Source organism: Mobula birostris, chromosome 15 (assembly GCF_030028105.1).
Source record: "Mobula birostris isolate sMobBir1 chromosome 15, sMobBir1.hap1, whole genome shotgun sequence".
Taxonomy (NCBI): Eukaryota; Metazoa; Chordata; class Chondrichthyes; order Myliobatiformes; family Myliobatidae; genus Mobula; species Mobula birostris.
In genome coordinates, this window is record NC_092384.1 from 6,454,549 (window position 1) to 6,469,833 (window position 15,285).

The window sequence follows — 15,285 nt, forward strand, 5'->3', positions numbered from 1 at the left end:
TCTGGCCAGCTCCTCTCTCATGACTCTGCAATTCCCTTTACTCCACTGTAATACTGATACATCTGACTTTAGACAATAGACAATAGGTGCAGGAGTAGGCCATTCGGCCCTTTGAGCCAGCACCGCTATTCACTGTGATCATGGCTGATCATCCACAGCTTCTCCTTCTCAAATTTCGGGGTGAATTCGATCATATTATGAAAACTGCCCCTAAGGATTCTTTTACCTTAAGCTATCTAATCAATTCTGGTTGATTGCATAACGCCCAATCCAGAGTGGCTGTTCCCCTAGTGGGCTCAACCACCAGCTGATCTAAAAAGCCATCTCATAGACACTCTGGAAATTCCCCCTCCTGGAATCCAGCACCAACCTGACTTTCCCATCTACCTACATACTGAAATCCCCCAGGACTATTGTAACATTGCCTGTTGGCATGTATTTCTGTCTCCTGCTGTAATTTGTAGACCACACCCTTACAACTGTTTGGGGGTCTGTATACAACTTCCATCAGGGTCTTTTTACCCTTGCAGTTGCTTAGCTCTATCCACAATGATTCAACACCTTCTATGTCACCTCTTTCTACTGATTCGATTTCATTTTTTACCAACAGAACAATGCCACCCCCTCTGCCTTCCTGCCAGTGTTTTCGATACAATGTGAATGCTTGGACATTAAGCTCCCAGCTATAATCTTCTTCCAGTCATAATTCAGTGATGCGTACAACATCTTTTTTACCAATCTGTAACTGTGATACAAGTTCATCTACCTTTTTCAAACATTCAAATAAAACACCTTCAGTCCTGCATTCATCCTTTATGATCTTGTCCGCCTCTTATGCTGCAACTCATCCTGTTGACTGCAACAGCCTCTCCACACTACACATTGCCTCTGTTTGTAAACCAGCCACCTCACCTTCAGCATATCATCTGCCCTTCTTATGATACTTCTTGTATTGAAATATACACAGCTCAGGACACTAGTCACACCATGCTCAACCTTTTGATTCCTAACTTTGTCTGAGGTGTTACCGACATCTGCCTCCATAACCTCTTCAATTCGACCTTCCAGCCCACGTCCCATTATAACAGCTTTTTAAAATTCCTTGTAACCTCTTTGATTTATTTTCACTAACCTCTTTCCACAATGCATCCCCCAGGGTCTCTGAAAATCCACTCTCAACCTTTGCTAGCCACTCTTCATAATGGGAGCATTTTCTCCATATATAACTATGAAGGTAAACTCTCTCATCTTTCAAACCCCCTGGATTAATCTTGTCCTTCTTTCCTTTACCCATTTTAATATCCCCACCTAATAAATGATTCAATTCAAAAATAGGGTCCCAGACCTCGATTTTTTTTTTCAAGCTTAAATCTGTTGACTGCCATCAACTGGTCCAGTTTAGGCACTTCAATACACAATTCTTAATTCATCAAAGTTTGTATTTTATTGTCTCTGCACAAAAAAAACAATAAAAAACTTAAAATATGAATTCTATTGTTCCCTGAGTTACTCAGGTCAGGCACCAACAATACAAAGGCAGGCAACTGACATTTCAATCTCCCTTGTCACTTTAATTGGCAAACAATGGGAGCTTTAATTGGCGAAATGGAGTCGAACATCAGCTCACAGCCTTCTCACCAACGAGGTTCCTGCACACTGCCTCTACCTTCCCGAAACCCCTCAGATACTACAGAGCGCTGGAACACCCAAACGATCTCCAAACTGCAAATCACAGGCTCGAACAGTTCCAGAATCACATTCAAGATGATAAAACAAATGTAAAAGACATAAATATATAGTTTAATTGATCTATCCAAAAGACGTCAACTGAAGGAGTGTTGTATGAAGGCATCATCTTGATCAGAAGTCAAGAACCTAAGGCTTCTGTAGCTCTCGCCCAATGGTAGTAGTGAGAAGAGTGCATGGCCTGGAAGGTGGTATCCTTGATAATGGGAGTTACTTTCTTGTGACAGCACTCCATGTAAATGTATGCAATGGTGAACAGAGCTCTCTGACAATCTGCTGAGAGTGGAAGAGCCAAAAGGTGTGTGAGAAAGAACTGGGTATTGTCAGCAGACAAGGAAACTGTCAGTCCATTTTTAGGTTGTAACGGGGAATGTGTTGATGAGAAATTGGGAGGGTACCAAGCACAGATCCTCAACAGACTTTAAGGCGACAGGACCAGCAGAATGAGAGATACCACTGGTGGAAATCCCTTGCTCCAGTCTGATGGACAAGAATGGAAGCAGGGAATTGTTATTAGATCTTATCTAAATGAATAATGGTCAGGAGATGATGGATGAACGTGATGAGGTGTGGTGCCAGTCGGTTAAGAAGAGACATGGATCAAAAATTGTGTAAAAGACTTTCATGAAAAATGCTTTGGCTCACTGGCAGAGACAGAAAGCTGACTGGATTGTTTCACACAACGATTCGTTTAACTATTCAAGACTCCGAGAACAGATGGAGACTTTCAATACATGAATTTAAGATTGTTACCAAAAGAACAAATTTGAGAGTATGCATGATGTAATCAAGTGTGGGATTATCTCACCACAATGTCAGAGCCAGACCCGTAAAAGTCTGAGTTCTACAAGGAGAAACATAGAAAACCTACAGCACAATACAGGCCCTTCGGCCCACAATGTTGTGCGGAACATGTCCCTACCTTAGAAATTACCTAGGGTTACCTATAGCCCTCTATTTTTCTAAGCTCCATGTACCTATCCAAAAGTCTCTTAAAAGACCACATCGTATCCGCCTCCACCACTGTTGCCGGCAGCCCATTCCACGCTCTCACCACTCTCTGAGTAAAAAGAACTTACCCCTGACATCTCCTCTGTACCTACTCCCCAGCACCTTAAACCAGTGTCCTCTTGTGGCACCCATTTCAGCCCTGGGAAAAAGCCTCTGACTATCCACACGATCAATGCCTCTCATCATCTTATGCATCTCTATCAGGTCATCTCTCATCCTCCGTCGCTCCAAGGAGAAAAGGCAGAGTTTACTCAACCTATTCTCATAAGGCATGCTCCCCAATCCAGGCAACATCCTTGTAAATCTCCTCTGCACCCTTTCTATGGTTTCCACATCCTTCCTGTAGTGAGGCAACCAGAACTGAGCATAGTACTCCAAATGGGGTCTGACCAGGGTCCTATATAGCTGCAACATTACCTCTCGGCTCCTAAATTCATTTCCACGATTGATGAAGGCCAATACACAGTACGCCTTCTTAACCACAGAGTCAACCTGTGCAGCAGTTTTGAGCGTCCTATGGACTCGGACCCCTAGATCCCTCTGATCTTCCACACTGCCAAGAGTCTTACCATTAATACTATATTCTGTCATCATATTTGACCTACCAAAATGAACCACTTCACACTTATCTGGGTTGAACTCCATCTGCCACTTCTCAGCCCAGTTTTGCATCCTATCAATGTCCCGCTGTAACCTCTGACAGCCCTCCACATTATCCACATCACACCCAACATTTGTGTCATCAGCAAACTTACTAACCCATCTCTCCACTTCCTCATCCAGGTCATTTATAAAAATCATGAAGAGTAAGGGTCCCAGAACAGATCCCTGAGGCACTCCACTGGTGACTGACCTCCATGCAGAATATGACCCGTCTACAACCACTCTTTGCCTTCTGTGGGCAAGCCAGTTCTGGATCCACAAAGCAATGTCCCCTTGGATCTCATGCTTCCTTACTTTCTCAATAAGCCTTGCATGGGGTACCTTGTCAAATGCCTTGCTGAAATCCATATACACTACATCTACTGCTCTACCTTCATCGATGTGTTTAGTCACATCCTCAAAAAATTCAATCAGGCTTGTAAGGCACGACCTGCCCTTGACAAAGCCATGCTGACTATTCCTAATCATGTTATGCCTCTCTGAATGTTCATAAATCCTGCCTCTCAGGATCTTCTCCATCAACTTACCAACCACTGAAGTAAGGCTCACTAGTCTATAATTTCCTGGGCTTCTCTACTCCCTTTCTCAAATAAAGGAACAACATCCGCAACCCTCCAACCCTCTGGAACTTCTCCCGTTCCCATTGATGGTGCAAAGATCATTGCCAGAGGCTCAGCAATCTCCTCCCTCGCCTCCCACAGTAGCCTGGGGCACATCTCATCCGGTCTCGGCGACTTATCCAACTTGATGCTTTCCAAAAGCTCCAGCACATCCTCTTTCTTAATACTCAAGCTTTTCAGTCCGCTGCAAGTCATCACTACAATCACCAAGATCCTTTCCCATAGTGAATACTGAAGTAAAGTACTCATTAAGTACCTCTGCTATTTCCTCTGGTTCCATACACACTTTCCCACTGTCACACTTGATAGGTCCTACTCTTTCACGCCTTACCCTCTTGCTCTTCACATATCTGTGAAATTCTCTGCCACAGGAAACAGTTGAGGCCAGTTCATTGGCTATATTTAAGAGGGAGTTAGATATGGCCCTTGTGGCTAGGGGGATCAGAGGGTATGGAGGGAAGGCTGGTGCAGGGTTCTGAGTTGGATGATCAGCCATGATCATAATAAATGGCGGTGCAGGCTCGAAGGACCGAATGGCCTACTCCTGCACCTATTTTCTATGTTTCTATGTTTCTATACTTGTAGAATGCCTTGGCGTTTTCCTTAATCCTGCCCACCAAGGCCTTCTCATGGCCTCTTCTGGCTCTCCTAATTTCTTTCTTAAGCTCCTTGCTATTAGCCTTATAATCTTCTAAATCTCTAACATTACCTAGCTCTCTGAACCTTTTATAAGCTTTTCTTTTCTTCTTGACTAGATTTATTACAGCCTTCGTACACCATGGTTCCTGTACCCTACCATAACGTCCCTGTCTCATTGAAACGTACCGATGCAGAACTCCACACAAATATCTCCTGAACATTTGCCACATTTCTTCCGTACTTTTCCCTGAGAACATCTGTTTCCAATTTAAGCTTCCAATTTTCTGCCTGATAACCTCATAATTCCCCTTATTCCAATTAAACACTTTTCTAACTTGTCTGTTCCTATCTCTCTCCAAAGCTATTGTAAAGGAGATAGAATTATGGTCACTATCTCCAAAATGCTCTCCCACTGAGAGATCTGACACCTGACCAGGTTCATTTCCCAATACCAGATCAAGAACAGCCTCTCCTCTTGTAGGCTTATCTGCATATTGTGTCAAGAAACCTTCCCAAACACACCTAACAAACTCTACCCCATCTAAACCTCTCGGTCTAGGGAGATGCCAATCGATATTTGGGAAATTAACATCTCCCATCACGACAACTCTGTTATTATTACACCTTTCCAGGATCTGTCCCCCTATCTGCTCCTCGGTGTCCTTGTTACTATTGGGTGGCCTATAAAAACACCCAGTAAAGTTATTGACCCCCTTACTGTTCCTAACCTCCAGCCACATGCTGGAGGAAGCCAGCAGCTCAAGCAGCATCTATTGACAGGAATAAACACTCGACGTTTCAGGCCGAGACCCTTCTTCAGTACTCTAAGGAAGGGGAAAGAAGCCAGAATAAGAGGGTAGTGGGGAGGGGAAAGTGTATAAACTGGCAGGTGATAGGTGAGACCAGGTGAAGGAGAAGGTGGGTAGGTGGGGGAGAGAGGATAAAGTAAAAATCTGGGAGGTGATAAGTGGAAGAGGTAAAGGGCTGAAGAAGAAGGAATCTGATAGGAGAGGACAGTAGACCATGGAATAAAGGGAATTTGGAGGTGAACCAGAAGGAGGTGATGGCCAGGTGAGAAGAAGAGAAGGGGAGAGAGGCTGGGGAACCAGAGTGGGGAATGGAAAAAGAAAGAAGGGTGGAGGAGGAGTGATTACCTGAGGTTTGAGAAATCAGTGATGGAATATGAGATGTTGCTCCTCCAACCTGAGAGTGGCCTCATCATGGTAATAGAGGAGGCCATGGACAGACAAATCAGAATGGGAGCGGGTAGCTATCGGGAGATTTTGGCTTGACAGCGGACAGAGCAAAGGTCTGCAGTGAAGCAGTAAAAATGCTACGTAAGATTTCATCGTATACATACAGAATGGAGGCTACCTCCTCTTTCCTAGGTAGTACAGGGTTAACTGTCTTTCATATATGGTCACTAGTTTTGGATTCTCCCATAAATCAAAGTTCAAAGTCAAATGTGTGGTCAGAGTACATACATGTCATCACATAAAACCCTGAGATTCTTTTCTTTTTCTTGTGGACGTACTTAGCAAATCTATAGAACCGTAACTATAAACAGGATCAATGAATAACAAACTGTGCAAATGCAGATATAAATACATAGCAATAAATAATGAGGATGAAATAACAAGATGAAGAGACCAACGGTTGTGGGAGCAGCAGAAATAGAATGAGTGTAGTTACCCCCTTTTGTTCAAGAGCCTGATGGTTGAGGGGTAGTAACTGTTCTTGAACCTGGTGGTGAGAGTCCTGAGGCAACTGTACCTTCTAGCTGACAACGATGCATGTAGATGCTTTCCTGGTGTCATGGATTCTTGATTACCTGACTGGCAGATCACAGTACGTGTGCTTGCAACACTGTGTGTCCAACAGAGTGATCAGCAGCACTGGGGCTCCACAGGGGACTGTCTTGTCTCCCTTTCTCTTCACCATTTACACCTCGGACTTCAACTACTGCACAGAGTCTTGTCATCTTCAGAAGTTTTCGGATGACTCTTCCATAGTTGGATGCATCAGCAAGGGAGATGAGGCTGAGTACAGGTCTACGGTAGGAAACTTCGTCACATGGTGTCAGCAGAATTATCTGCAGCTTAATGTGAAAAAGACCAAGGAGCTGGTGGTAGACCTGAGGAGAGCTAAAGTACCAGTGACCCCTGTTCCATCCAGGGGGTCAGTGTGGACATGGTGGAGGATTACAAATACCTGGGGATACGAATTGACAATAAACTGGACTGGTCAAAGAACACTGAGGCTGTCTACAAGAAGGGTCAGAGCCGTCTCTATTTCCTGAGGAGACTGAGGTCCTTTAACATCTGTCGGACGATGCTGAGGATGTTCTACGAGTCTGTGGTGGCCAGTGCTATCATGTTTGCTGTTGTGTGCTGGTGCAGCAGGCTGAGGGTGGCAGACACCAGCAGAATCAACAAACTCATTCGTAAGGCCAGTGATGTTGTGGGGATGGAACTGGACTCTCTGATGGTGGTGTCTGAAAAGAGGATGCTGTCTAAGTTGCATGCCATCTTGGACAATGTCTCCCATCCACTACATAATGTACTGGTTGGGCACAGGAGTACATTCAGCCAGAGACTCATTCCACCGAGATGCAACACAGAGCGTCATAGGAAGTCATTCCTGCCTGTGGCCATCAAACTTTACAACTCCTCCCTTGGAGGTCAGACACCCTGAGCCAATAGGCTGGTCCTGGACTTATTTCCTGGCATAATTTACATATTACTATTTAACTATTTATGGTTTTATTACTACTTAATTATTTATGGTGCAACTGTAACGAAAACCAATTTCCTCCGGGATCAATAAAGTATGACTATGACTATGACTGATGGCAGCAGTGAGAAAAGAGCATGGAATGGGTGGTGAGGATCTTTGATGATGGATGCTGCTTTTCTACAGGAAAGCCTCATGTAGATGTGATCAATGGTTGGAAGGGCTTCATATAAATGTGAATATTCTTAACACAACAACCCTACCAATTTATAATTACAAAGCTTCATTAATCCTCTAAATTTTCTTTTTTATGTCTGAATTGAAAAGGGTCCAATGTGTTTATGTTTTCTGACATGCAAGTTGACTGGCACTTAAGTCTGGTGCTGTATTGAAAATATTACATTTGTCTTGTCTTGTCTCCCTTTCCCTTCACCATTTACACCTCGGACTTCAACTACTGCACGGAGTCTTGTCATCTTCAGAAGTTTTCTGATGACTCTGCCGTAGTTGGATGCATCAGCAAGGGAGATGAGGCTGAGTACAGGGCTACGGTAGGAAACTTTGTCACATGGTGTCAGCAGAATTATCTGCAGCTTAATGTGAAAAAGACTAAGGAGCCGGTGGTAGATCTGAGGAGGGCTAAGGCACTGGTGACCCCTGTTTCCATCCAGGGGGTCAATGTGGACATGGTGGAGGATTACAAGTACCTGGGGATACGAATTGACAATAAACTGGACTGGTCAAAGAACACTGAGGCTGTCTACAAGAAGGGTCAGAGCCGTCTCTTTTTCCTGAGGAGACTGAGGTCCTTTAACATCTGTCGGACGATGCTGAGGATGTTCTACGAGTCTGTGGTGGCCAGTGCTATCATGTTTTGCTGTTGTGAGCTGGGGCAGCAGGCTGAGGGTAGCAGACACCAACAGAATCAACAAACTCATTCATATGTTGTGGGGATGGAACTGGACTCTCTGACAGTGGTGTCTGAAAAGAGGATGCTGTCCAAGTTGCATGCTATCTTGGACAATGTCTCCCATCCACTACATAATGTACTGTTAGGCACAGGAGTATGTTCAGCCAGAGACTCATTCCACCGAGATGTAGCACTGAGCGTCATAGGAAGTCATTCCTGCCTGTGGCCATCAAACTTTACAACTCCTCCCTTGGAGGGTCAGACATCCTGAGCCAATAGGCTGGTTCTGGACTTATTACCTGGCATTTACGTATTACTATTTAATTATTTATGTTTTTATATTGCTATATTTATACTCTATTCTTGGTTGGTGCAACTGTAACGAAAACCAATTTCCCTCGGGATCAATAAAGTATGACTATGACTATGACTACTATTCTTCCAGAGAAGGTATGGAATCCAGAATGTGGCCTGACCAGAACTCTACAAGTAACTTATCATGGCTTCTTTGTCAGTTCTATAACTCCTGAAACAATTAGAAATTTCAATTGTTTGGAAAAACTGTAATGCTGCTTTTAAAGATTTGGGCACGTGAATGCTTAATCTTTCACTGAATGCAGCTGAGGGTGATAGGTGATATTTCACAGTTGTGCAGGCAGTTAATATTACTAGAGCATGTGCTACCGGGCCGCGAGGAACGGTGGAGTCGGCTGCACCTCTCCTCGTTCCCTGTCACGGCCACTGTTGAACTTGAACGCACGCGAGGTCATTACCCGCGTGTCATCCGTGTCAGCGCAGGAAGAAGATCAACCCCTCGAGCTTGCAAATGCCGGCGGGCTGAAAAGTATGTTTGACATAACATCTCTGCCGGCATTCTGGATCAAAGTCAAGGCTAAATATCCTGAGATAGCCACGAAAGCACTGAAAACGTTGCTTCCATTTCCAACATCATATCTCTGAGAAGCGGAGTTTTCTGCAATGAATGCAACTAAACTGCGGAATAGACTGGACACAAGGAACCCCCTTTGAGTATCGCTGTCTCCCATCACCCCTCGATGGCACTGTCTTGTTGCAGGGAAACAAGCCCAGGGCTCCCACTGATTCAGCGATATTGGTGCGTTGCAATGATTTTATATGTTCATACGAGGAAAATATGCGCTGTGTTTAATATCAAAAATGTTACTTAAAATGTTATGATACTATTGACTTAAGTGACTTACAATTGACTTATCACTATATTCATGCGAGGAAAATATGTGCTGTGTGTTTAATATTAAATTCGTTAGATAAACCCTTTTAGAAACGAAATTGAGTGTATTAGCCACTTATAAGTGACTGATGGTTGACTTAGCACCTATATTCCGGTCGTGATTAACACCCCCTCCCCCCCCCCGTCGGCTGGTCCACAAGAAAAATGTAAATATTAAACCGGTCCGCGGTGCAAAAAAGGTTGGGGACCCCTTAGCTCACAAGTCCAGGGACCCAGAATGCTGTGTGTGTGGGACTTGCATACAGTAGTGTGTAGTGCTCCAGTGTCTCCCCACATCCCAAATTCATGAACACAGAAAAAAGAACACTACAGCACTGTACAGGCACTGTACCAACCTTTTAACCTATTCAAAGATCAATCTCCAATCACCTTAAAATTATGCCTCTTATAATAGCCATTTCCGTCCCAAGAAAAAGGTGTTGCTATCCACTCTATCTATGCCTCTCATCATCTTGTACCCTCAATCGTCTCCTCTCACTCTCCTTCACTCCAAAGAGAAAAGCCCGAGTTCACTCAGCCTGTACTTAGAAGACATGGTCTCTAATCCGGGTAGCATCCTGGTAAATCTCCTCTGCACCCTCTCTAAAGCTCCAATGTCATCCTATGACGGGGCGACCAGATCTGAACACAACGCAGTATTCCAAGTGTGGTCTAACCAGTTTTATAAAGCTGCAACATTACCTCACGACGAAGTAGAGTTCTACGTTAAGGTTATTACAAGAGCTAAGTTTAGCATCGATGTTACGATGATAAAACACGTCTACCCCGCGCCGTGAGCATGCGCTGTCGGTTTCGTTCGGACTACAATTCCCAGAATGCACTCGCGCGCCATGAGCATGCGTGTCGGTTTCCGGGAGGACTACAATTTCCAGAATGCACTCGGCTGCCTTCCCTACGCCCTTTTAGAGTCATGTGATAGCGGTTTCCGCGATCACATGATCTAGGGCCGGTGTTCGGGGAGAGTGTGCGAAGCGCTGGCGTCTCGTTGGGTGAGTGCATTGGATTGGGGGTGTGCTTCGAGGGTGGGGAGTGAGTGACTCTTCCCTGAACCTCGGACGCAGTGGGTGACTGGTGGGCTACCCTGAGCACCGTCTCCCAATCCAACCACTATGTCAGTGACTTGTCTGGGAAAGCCCGCTGTAGTATTACCAACTGTACTGGGGACCATGGAGTAGTAGGACTTAAGGAAACAAGTTAAATAAATTAGCAAAAGAAAAATCAGGGCACGTGCAGTATGACTTGTGTAAATGTAATCTTTCGAGGAAAATAGGTAACGGTGCATTATATTTTATAAGGCGAATTGGGAAAGTTGCAAGTTCGGAGATGCTTGGTACATGAGTCACAGGAGCTAAACGTACGGTTGTAGAGACGTGTACATGGGTGTTCACTGCAAGAGGTTTTGATATGGGAGCAGGGGTGTCTTGCTGCAGTAGTATAGAGACTTGGTCAGGCTGGAGAATAGGGTACAGTTTTGGAGCGCTTCCCAAAGCAGGATATGCATGCTGTAGAGGGGGTGTAGCATGAATTAATTAGACTACCGTGCAGGGAGAGGTTACGTTGGCTAGGTCTGCTGCCGTCATGGTGGGGCAGTGGTCCGCAGCCAGGGGAGTGAGTGTTGGTACAGACTCAGAGGGCAGAATGGCCTCACTGCGGACTGCAGCCTTTCTGTGATCTTTGTGAATTCCTGTCAGCATTGCTCAAAATATTTTAAAGAAAAACATTATAGAAGAGGGCGGAGAATGGTAACCTGGGCTGTAGGTGTCACATGCTGAATCACACGATTTCAAGTCGAGTCCGCTAGTTGTCATGTGCTCAGTTCTGCTGAGGAACTTGCTGCAGCGTCACGGGCCCCGGCCCCCAACTGCAGAGACAGCACAATCAAATTAAACCGACAGGCACGTCGAGGAGATAGAAAAAAACTTTCCCAAGGGTGGAAATGGCTAATACCGGGGAGGGGGCATAATTTAAAGGTGATTAGAGGACAGTATGGGGGGGGGATGTCAGGTAAATTTTTTACACAGTGGAGGGTGCATGGAATGCCCTGTCGTGGGTGATGGTATAGGCAGATACTTTAGGGGCATTTAAGAAACTCTTAGGTATGTGGGTGATGGAAAACTTGAGGGTTGTTGTGGAGGGAAGGGTTAGATTGATTTTAATGTAGGTTAAGAGGTTAGCACAACATTGTGGGCTGAAGGGCCTGGACTGCTGTTTTGTTCTAAACAAGACAATGAAAAGACAGACTCAGTAACAACATATTAAAACCATTCAAGAATTTGAGTTCATGAAAAAGAAACATTCCATTTCTAGGTAGCATAGTGATTCGCACAATGCTTTACACTACCAGCCCCCCCCCCCCCCGTTCATTTCGCAGCATTGCCTGTAAGGAGTTTGTATGTACTCCTGTGACTGCATAGGTTTGCTTCCAGAGTCCAAAGACCGAGCGATTGGTGGGTTAATTGGTCATTGTAAGTTGTCCCGTGATTAGGCTAGGATTATACTGGGGGTTACTGGGTGCTGGGGTTTGACGTTGTCCCGTGATTAATCTAGGATTATACTGGGGGTTACTGGGTGCTGGGGTTCGACATTGTCCTGTGATTAGGCTAGGATTATACTGGGGGTTACTGGGTGGTGGGGTTCGAAGGGCTGAACTGCCTCTTCCACACTATGTCGATAGATTTTTAAAAATTGCATGTACTCCAAGCTTCAGTGAGCCGGGTTAAATCCTGACCCCTGACCCCAGGTGCTGTATGTGTATGGAGTTCGCATGTTCTCCCTGTGAATGTGTCGGTTAACACCACCCCGTGCCCGGGCTTTCTCTCACAATCTCAAATGCATGCGGGTGGCTAGGTGAATTGGCTGCAGTGTGGGGTGTGGGTGAGGGACACAGCCTGGTGCAGTTGAGGACGGTGTGGCGACTGGGTGCTGGATGGTTGCCGTGGGTTCAGTGGGGGGAGGGGCCTGTATGTGTGCTGCCTGACTTGCCCCTGTGTATTCTCATTGCTGTTGTAAAGTTGGGAAATGCCAGTCAATCTGCATGTCAGCAAGTTTCTGTAATTAGGTTCAACAAGAAAAGCAACTGCTTGTGGAAACAGGATCAGAAAATGTTCTAATACTCAGCAGGTCAGTCAGCATTGGTGGAGAGAGAAACAGTTGAAGTTTGTGTCGCAGACCCTTTGGCAAATTCATGTCCTTAAGACATAGGAGCAGAATTAGGCCATTTGGCCCATCGAGTCTATTCCACCATTTGATCATGGCTGATCCATTTCCCCTTCAACCCCATTCTTCTGCCTTCTCCCTGCACCCTTTCACACTCTGACTTATCCAGAACCTATCAGTCTCCTCCTTAAATACACCCAGTGATTTGGCCTGTACAGTTGTCTGTGGCAACAAATTCCACTGATATACCAACCTCTAGCTAAAGAAATTCCTCCTCATCTCTGTTCTAAATGGGCATCCCTCTATTTTGAGGCCGTGCCTGTTGGTCTAAGACTTCCCCACCAAAGGAAACATTCTCTCCACATCCACTCTGTCTAGGCCTTTCAACGTTTGCTAGGTTTCAAAGAGAACCCCTTCATTCTTCTAAATTCCAGTGAATAAAGACCAAAGCCCATTAATTAATCATTCTCATGAACCCTTGTGAATGCCAGCACATCCTTCCTTAAAGGGCCCAGTACTCCGTGAGGCCTCACCAATGCCTTTTACATCCTTTTACATTCGAGTCCTCTTGAAATGAATGCTAACATTGCTTTCTCCTTCCTCACCACTAACTCAACCTGCAAAGTAACTTATAGGGAATCCTGCACGAGGATTCCCAAATCTCTTTGCACCTTGGATTTTTGAATTTTTGTCAACGTTTAGAAAATAGTCTATGCTTTTATTGCTTCTACCAAAGTGCATGACCTTACACTTTCCAACACTGCATTCCATGTGCTTAGTTGCCCATTCTTCTAATGTAAGTCCTGCTGCTGTCGACCTGATTCCTCAACAATACCCGATTCCTCCACCTATCTTCGTATCACCTACAAACCACCTACTTCATTATGCAAAAGCGGTTCAAGCACAGACCCCTATGGAAAGCCACTAGTCACTGGCAGCCAATCTGAAAAGGATCCCTTTATTCCCACTCTGACTCCTGTCAATTGGCTAATGTTCTACTCATGCTAGTACCTTTTCTGTAATATCCTGAGCTGTTAGCTTGTTAAGCAGCCTCATGTGCAGCAACTTGTCAAAGGCCTTCTGGAAATCCCAAGTACACAACATCTACCAATTTCCCCTTGAGGAAACCATGTTGACTTTAGCCTATTTTGTCATGTGCCTCCAAGTATCCCAAAACCGCATCCTTAACGATGGGCTCCAACATCTTCCCAACCACTGAGGCCACGCTAACTGGCCTAAAAATTTCCTTTCTCTGCTGCCTCTCTTGAAGATTAGAGTGATATTTGTAATTGCCTAGTCCTCCAGAACCATGCTAGAATCTATTGATTCTGCACAAGCTCATCAGCAACCTATTTTAGAACCCTGTGGTGTAATCTGTCAGGTAATGGTGACTTATCTACCCTCACACCTTTCAGTTTCCCAAGCACCATCTCCTGAGTAATAGCAACTTCATTCACTTCTGCCCCTTGAACTTCCACCCTACTGCTAGTGTCTTCCACAGTGAAGACTGATGCAAAATACTTATTCAGCTCATCCACCATTTTCTAGTCCTCCCCCCCCCCCCCCATTATTATCTCTCCAGCATCATTTTCCAGCAGTCCAATATCTACTCTTGCCCTTCTTTTACACTTTATATATCTGAAAAAAATGTTTGGTATCATTTTTGATATTATGGGCTAGCTTATGTTCATATTTCATCTTCCCCACCCCCCCATGGTTTTTTTTTTAGCTGCCTTCATTGAATTAAAAAAAATTCTAATCCTCAAACTTCCCACTAAATTTTACTTTATTATATGCCCTTTCTTTTGCTTTTGATGACTTTCCTTGTCAGCCACAGTTGTGTCATCCTGCCTTTAGAATATCTTTGGAAAAGTATCCTGCACGTTCCGAATTGCTCCCAGAAATTCCAGGCATTGCTGCTGTGGTCCACCTGTGCTGCAGATTTGCTGATAAGTGTTGTCCGGGGTACTGGGAAAGTTACTATGTGGCTGTAGTCGTGCTTCATCTGGATGATGATACCTCTGTCAGATCATCAGTATATTATTGGTTGTTATTTCTATTTAGTGGTATGGACTGTGTGGGGGGAGGGGGAAGAGACCAGAACACCCAGAGAAAACCCACGCTCCCCACGAGGAGGCTGTACAGACTCCTTACAGAATGACAACGGGATTGAGCGCCGACTCGGAGTGCTCTGCCTGTAATACTGTCACAGTCTCCGCTACGACGGGTACTGAGATACACTGAAAAGCAAATCAGGTTTATTATCACTTGCACCTGTTGTGAGATTTGTTCTGTGGCAGCAGTACGGTGAAATAGTGATTTATATTATATTATAAATCAGCAAGAAATGGGTATCACATTAGAGAGTGCAAAAATAGCAGGGTAGCATTCATGGGAAATGTGATGGCGGAGGGGATGCATACAGACAGCACGTTCACATCAGGGTAATGCAAAAGCAGACATTTCCAGGTACAGCAGCCGTGATGAGGTAGTTTGAGAGATCAAGTGCTCACCTCTAGCATTTGAAAGGCCCATTC

The 15,285-nt window shown here is 44.9% G+C and overlaps 1 protein-coding gene across 1 annotated transcript in view; it reads left to right on the plus strand.

Moving 5' to 3' along the window:
• Window positions 1–10,520: 10,520 nt before the first annotated feature.
• Window positions 10,521–15,285, plus strand: part of slc38a7 (solute carrier family 38 member 7) — a 58,047-nt gene continuing 53,282 nt past the window's right edge. The window contains exon 1 of the mRNA XM_072279264.1: window positions 10,521–10,581. The gene's annotated coding sequence lies outside the window, so the exon portion shown is untranslated. The remainder of the gene's footprint in view (window positions 10,582–15,285) is intronic.